This window comes from Nansenia antarctica, assembly GCF_963989245.1.
Source record: "Nansenia antarctica genome assembly, chromosome: 19".
NCBI classification, from domain to species: Eukaryota; Metazoa; Chordata; class Actinopteri; order Argentiniformes; family Microstomatidae; genus Nansenia; species Nansenia antarctica.
Genome location: NC_137692.1, coordinates 20648090 through 20655589, shown reverse-complemented (window position 1 = coordinate 20655589; position 7500 = coordinate 20648090). Strand labels below are relative to the sequence as shown.

General features: G+C 44.6%; 1 protein-coding gene across 2 annotated transcripts in view; it reads right to left on the bottom strand.

The window, feature by feature from the left end:
- The window catches only part of slc8a1b (solute carrier family 8 member 1b), a gene marked incomplete at both ends in the record, with an annotated part of 122894 nt that overhangs the window by 27222 nt on the left and 88172 nt on the right, over positions 1–7500 (bottom strand). The window lies entirely within an intron of this gene.

Below are 7500 nucleotides of genomic sequence, written 5' to 3'. Positions count from 1 at the left end.
CACAGGCAAATAATATTGTAAACGTACTGTAAACTGTAGTACTGTAGGTAAATAACATAATACTGTAGAAACAATATATCTTAAGCAGTCATCCAGCTCATGGCCACCAGAGCCACTGGATGTGGAAGACCCACTTTGGTTTGGTAAATGGACTTGGTTTGAAATGTGTTATTAATTCAGATTGACCTCCATTAAACATCCAGTCCCATTATGATATCTGTTGAAAGGTTAATCCTACTCAATAGATATCAACTCCTAACACCTACAGTGGATTCAAAATATTTACGCTACAGTTGCTTAATACTGCATACAGTCATACTTCAGTGACTGCAATTGACATTTACATGAATCGGGACATTTTTGAAACTAATTATGGGCTATCACTAGACCCCCCCAAAAAAACTGAATGTCATTTGGGTTGTTGGTAATGTAGTCTTATAGGTCTTATACTAGCTGTCCAATGAAATAGGACATTTAATTAACTGTGTTCCATGAGCTCTCTTCAAGTGTGGTTAACTAATGAAATGATTCCAGTCACATTTAGAAAGGTTGCTGTGCTAACATCATTGAGTGTTCATCAGGGTTGTATGAGACGTATTTGGTGAGGCATTTTCACTGGTGTTCAGGTCATTACCGGTAGATAAAAGCCACCTGAGTGCCCCAGCAGTCGGTGGAACTGATGCGCATAGCATAACTCGTTCCGAACCCAAGCCCACCAGCTGATAGTGGGTGCGTTTGTAAATACGCTCTGGAAACCTGCTCTGAGCGCTCAGAACGCTCTGGTTTCAACTGAAATCAGTTCATTTCCGAACACTCAAGAGAGCACAACTGGGTGCGCTCCGGCGCTCTCGGAGCGTATTTCCGAACGCACCCAATGTCTTTTCCTACACACAATTCTGTCTGTACAAAAGTCTTTGGGGGGCAGCATGTTATGTCATGAATGACCTGGTTTTCTGCTAATCGTAAACACTGGCTAATGATGACATAGCCAAGAGGTGACATGACTTTGTAGTGTAAAAGACACTGTGACTTCTGAGTCCCAACTGGTTGTGTTAATTCAAAATGAGAACATTATAATAAAGGGAAAGTCTCTGATTCAGGGGATGAATATTTTAGAGCTGAAAATGTGTGTCTATCTTCTCCCAGCCTAAGCACACATGGCTTGATCACTCACTATTCTCGCTCTCCCTCTTTCTCTCCATCCCTCCTTCACTCTACACCTCTATTTCCAGCTCTCTCCATGTCTCTGTTTCTCCCATCTCTCTATTTCCTATCCTCTGCAGGGTGCCGTTGAGTCAGAACCACTGCTGTCCTGCGGCCCAGTACAGTGATACCGTTTGGGGAAGCTATTCAGTGAGTCCTTCCAGATGGTACAGCACTACATGTACTGGATTACACATGTTTACATGTGTTTGATACCATTCCTCAATCCATGCATACAATCAACTTGTCAGTCAATTGTTGGAATTTTGTATTTTATGCTCTGGGCAAGGGGTCTGCCATAGACGGCCTAGAGACCCTGCAATTAGGGGTTCCGTGCCTTGCTCAAGGACACGTCGACAAGTTGGCCAGCCTGGGTTGGAACCGCCAACCTTGCGATCGTTAGATGCAGGCTCTACCTCCTGAGCCACAGCCGCCCCCTCACAATGACCCTGACGTCTGATTTCTACCACTGTACTATAGGTGCTACTTTCAATTGCTATCGCTATGAAACCTACTACAGTAGCTATTGCCTCTGTAAAAAATAACAGCACTATAGATGTTTTCTTTTCTTGGTCCAATGTACTACCACTGACTAGGGCTTTAGGAGCATGGCGTAAGTTTGTTGGAAATGTTGGTTATATTTGTTGTTATGTATGTTGATGTCTTTCTTTTTTCTGTTTTTATGATGATTTCTTGTGTATGTTTAGTGTGGACCCCAGGAGGGAGTAGCTGATGCTTTGGATTAGCTAATGGGGATCTTAATACATCAAATCAAATCAAATAGTCATATTTCTCGATGTGCGCATGAATCAAAGAGGCAGCCACCAGAGACCACTCCCCTAGGACTCTCTTGGCTGTAACATCATGTTCATATGCAAAATGAGTGTCTGGGTACTGGGGTAGGACACTCCATTGCAGAAAGTGCTGCCAAAACAGCTTTCGTTGAACAGCATGTTGCGACTGGCAAGAACCTGACATTACTGTGTCTAATGAATGCCTTAATGAACTCAAGCAAAGGAGAAGGTGAGTCTCAGGTGTAATTATTACTGGCTTGCTAACCTCCTTATCCAATCCAGTCCTCAGAGACCATGCAGACTGCTGCTGGAGCTACTGAACACATGTCTGACCCAGGTGGAATGTTCTAGAGGAGGACGGAGTGCCATGTTTTCTTCAATGGGGAATGCGTTGCAGTTGACACTAAAACTCACCACTCTAATCGCGTTACCCACCTTTAAAACACTCACTTTTAGATGTTGTTTCGGATCACTGCACCTGCTTTTAAGATAACTTCCCCCTGGTCCCTGCTGTCTTTTACATACTGTGTTGTGATGTATAGATGTTTTTGATACTTGTCGTGTATTGCACTCATGTTTTATATTGTATATACTGTGTTGTGTTTTGTGTACAGACTTGCCTCTGTTCTGCCAATTAGCCAGATCGTCATTGTAAATGAGAATTGGTTCTCAACTGACCTATCTGGTTAAATAAAGGTTAATAATAATCCCCAGCACTATCACTTATCCATCTGACATCCTGGGGCCCGGGAATGAGGCTCTCCTTTACTTCCCAATCTCTCTCTCTCTCTCTCTCTCTCTCTCTCTCTCTCTCTCTCTCTCTCTCTCTCTCTCTCTCTCATTTCCATCCTCCCTCTCCCTCTCTGTTCTTCATCTCTCCCCCCCCCCCCTCCCCTCCCCACTCCCTATCGTGTGTTTCTCTGCGATGAGAAAAACCAAAGAATGTATTCACATTTATTGTGTTTTCGATCGAAGCATTTCGACGTGTTGTGTGTTTTACGTGATATATTCAAGCGAGCATATGGATATACTATAGGACATTTTCGGGAGTGATCGTTCTCTGTCTCTCTCTCTCTCTCTGTTTCTCTCTCCCTCTGTCTCCTCTCTTTAGTGAGAATGCAGAGTCCTTAATGCTGATGGTTTGCTGGCTGAAGAGCTTATGTGTGTGTGTGTGTGTGTGTGTGTGTGTGTGTGTGTGTGTGTGTGTGTGTGTGTGTGTGTGTGTGTGTGTGTAGTCCAGAGCAGCGCCCGGTCTGTGAGAGTATGCACTTTCATTTGGCTCTGTTTAGACTGGGCTATAATTTGTTTATCTTTCAAAGTGGAGCTTCTCCAGCAGACTCGTACACGGCCCACCCTGTCATACTGACGCAACTACAGTAAGACTGCAGGGGGTGACGTGACACCTAGGGGACAACTAACTAACCCTAACCCTGTCACCTAGGGGACAACTAACTAACCCTAACCCTGTCACACCCTGTCACACCTAGGGTACAACTAACTAACCCTAACCCCAACACACCCTGTCACACCTAGGGGACAACTAACTAACTAACCCTAACCCCAACACACCCTGTCACACCTAGGGGACAACTAACTAACTAACTAACTAACCCTAACACACTCTGTCACACCTAGGGGACAACGAACTAACTAACCCTAACACACCCTGTCACACCTAGGGGACACAACGGAACTTTCTCCTGTTTCAGAGTTGCTATAACGGTACTGAACTGTCCATTACAGCATCCTCTACTACACCATGGATATACAGAGCTCTCATGACGAAGGCTAGCTGGAGCTTTCGTGAGGCTTCACAGCTCGGTAATGACAGTTTCATTTCGATATCTAAAAGAAAACTGTATTTATATTATTATATATATAAATATTATTTCAAAATGGAAACATTAGATTTGTATTTTAGTTGTTAAATGACTGAGACTACAGTGTGTGTGTGTGAGGGTGTCTAGATCTTCTATCTATAAATCAGACTACTTATCTATAAGTACCCACCCGTATTTACAAATCTAAAATATCTAGGTTACAGTAAATGCATATCTTCCTTTCATACTCCCCAAGTCGTAGCGAACTGATTAATCAACCCCCACATGCTCCGTGTCGGACTCCAGAGTGCATCATGTCTTGTGTAGGGGAACAGAGAGGCAGTAATCCCTCATCCAGACTTATCTCTATAAACAGATCATTGCATTACTCAAATCATTAGCTCCCAGCCCCCCAGACAGCTGCCCCACCACTGCTGGCTCCTACACACACACGCACGCACGCACGCACGCACGCACACACACACACACACACACCACACACACACACACACACACACACACACCACACACACACACACACACACACACACGCACTTACTTCAAGAAGGAGCTACTCAGGGGACAAACACAAGGTACTGGTAAACCAAACAAAAGGAAGGAAAAAGGAGAAGAAAGAGGCTTCCCTCTGCTAACCAGCTGACAGAGACGGGGGGGTGAAACGCAAGCAGGCGATGGAAGGACAGAGAGGAGAGAAGCCTCAGCCGCAGCCGAGCCCTCGCTGCTGTCAGCCAGGATCAGTGTCACACAGACAGACAGACAGCCACACAGACAGACAGACACACAGCCACACAAACAGACACACAGCCACACAGACAGAAAGCTACACAGCCACACAGACAGACACAAAGCCACACAGACAGACAGCTACACAGCCACACAGACAGCTACACAGCCACACAGCCACACAGACAGACAGCTACACAGCCACACAGACAGACAGACAGACAGACAGGGTTAGGGCAAGATCAAAGTCAGACTCAGACAAGCGATGGCATGAGACATTTGGAGCAGATATGATTACACGTGTGTCATCCCCTTCTGTAAATTAGTCATTTTAGAACACGAGGCATATGAGCGTGTCTGTTAGTACACAGACTGATTTGCCATTACCAGTGATGGCTAATATGTGTGCTGCTGTGTGTTTAATGCACACACATACACTCATAATACACACAGCTCACACAGCTACACAGCCACACTCTTCCACACATGCATGCGTGTTTCTGTGTGTGCGTGTGTGTGTGTGTGTGTGTGTGTGTGTGTATCAGAAATGCATGCTGGGAAAGGAAGCCTGGTGTTTGGGGCGACACTGGGGGGGGGGACACTGTTCTTGGCTGGACACAGAAGCAGCATGGATGTCACGAATCCTGATTAATCACTATTGTACGTTGTTCGTTTCCCGAATGTAAAAAGGAAAAAGAAAACTTAGGCTAAGTCCTGTGTGTTTGGCACTTCATTTGCAAATATTGGAAAGTACTCAGCCTTTAGTACATCAAACGAAGCGCTGCCAGATTTAATAAATAACGCTCTCCAATCTCCATAATGCACAAAGACTGAGAGGGGCTATTGTGAACAAACACATCACCTTCCTCTTTATTGGGGGGGAGTCTTGTTGCCTTTCAGGCCATCAGAGAAAGGAGCCTTCGCCAATGTGGCTGTGTTGCCAGCTAGCCTAGCTACAGTACTCTATACAGACTCTGTTGTCAGCTAGCCTACAATACTATATACAGATTTGGGTGGTGTGAGCATTGTTTTAAATGTGTATACCTATTTACAGTTGAATGAGCATGCCTGGCGGACATGCTGAAGAAATCACTCTGCATTTCCTACGCAATTGTAATGTGTCTCACACATTGTCGTTTGTTTGGCAATGATATTTAAGGAGAAGGACAGCACAATGTCCTCTGAGTCACTTGGGTTAGGCCCATTGTCCATGACACCCGTTAACGTATGGTTAGACTCAGTGGTGGACTCAGGCTGTTTGAAGGGCAGGGGGGGCGAAAAGAAAAAAAGGGCACCTACTGCACAACATGGGACCCCATCAGTGCACATGGTCAAGTTTAGACCATTGGAGGGGCACCAATAGGGCACATCCTCTAATTTTCGCCACTCAAAAGAGCATTTTTGCTCAGACAGACGTTTTTCAACCGTGGGGGCACCAGGAGGGGCGGTCGCTTACAGTCATGCTTTGCTTTGAAACTGTTAAATTGGTTATTTTGTTGCTACTTTATTCTCATTCTTCCTATGTGCATTAATGTGATATTGAGCACTGGATAAAGGTCCTGTTAATACAGCACGACATAATCGTGACCAGGTTCTCCCATTTAATGTCTAATGTACTGTATCTTTAACAACACGTAGAGAGAGTCATCTGCTTCAGATATTGGCCTGAGCGTAAAAACTCCTCGCAATCCAACTTAACCTGTGGGCATGGTAAAATAACATTTGGGGTATTCTTAATGAGTCTAGGATCTCATATGATCGATTGTCGATTGGCGACAGATATATAACGTAATGTTCATTTGTGTTAACTAGTCATGTGATCACTTGTGTTGAGTTGGATTAATCATGTCCATAACCGTTTGAAGTTCTACTTGGGAATAAGGCCCAATCCCGATTCCCTTCTCTAACACAGGAGATTCACAGCTTGAAAGTGTACCTGAAAAACCCACAGGATATTGCGTAATGCAATCATGCCATCATGAACCAGAATCTCAAAGGGATCTTTCTAACATCAATGCCACGAAGAACTGAGGCTGTTTTGAGAGCAAAGGGAGGCCCTACCCACTAATAAAGTCCTCTGTGAGTGTATGTATATCTAACATTCTCTCATCTATCTGGCTATCCTACCCTCTAACCATCTTTTATCCATCTGTCCGCCCTATCTCATTTTCTTTCAACTATCTAGCCACGACCATCCTTTCTTCATATTGCCAGTCACTACTGTTTTCACAGTGTAACTCGTATTTATGAAGCTTTAATTGTTTGGATCTATCTATCCCTCCCCTCTTTCATCTATCTATCTATCTATCTATCTATCTATCTATCTATCTATCTATCCCTCTCAAAATGTATCTACCAACTGCCAATCTATCTATTTATTTTCCAAACCACCTTTAATTAAACTATATCTGAAACCAAAATAAGACTCCCAAGCAAGATTCCGACATGCATACCCACACTAGTTCCAACATGCTGACTGTTGGATTAGGAATTGATCCAGCAGCGCGCTGAGCACTGGTTACATATCAGATAGCTCTCTAAATAACCCTGCTTGTAAAAGAGAACAGAATAATGGAATCATTCGTCTGTGGGATATGTGGCCGTCCCTGTTCTGTGGCGTAATGGCCACCCAGAGACCACACAGAATGGCTCCTACTGGTCTCTGTCATCCAACTGCCTGAAGTTTAACACAGTAGAACAGGACATGGCGATATAACAGGACACAGGGAAACACAGGGGTAATAATAATAACCTAGCTAGCAGATGAGACTGGGGCTAACGCTGGGCTGGGCTTCATCAGAAGGACAGCGGAGACACCCGGAAGGGTTTAATTAGCTTTGTCATAAAAACCCCCAGGAGCCACCCAGGACCAAGTGTTTATAGTGTGTGTGTGTGTGTGTGTGTGTGTGTGTGTGTGTGTGTGTGCGTGCGCGCGCGCG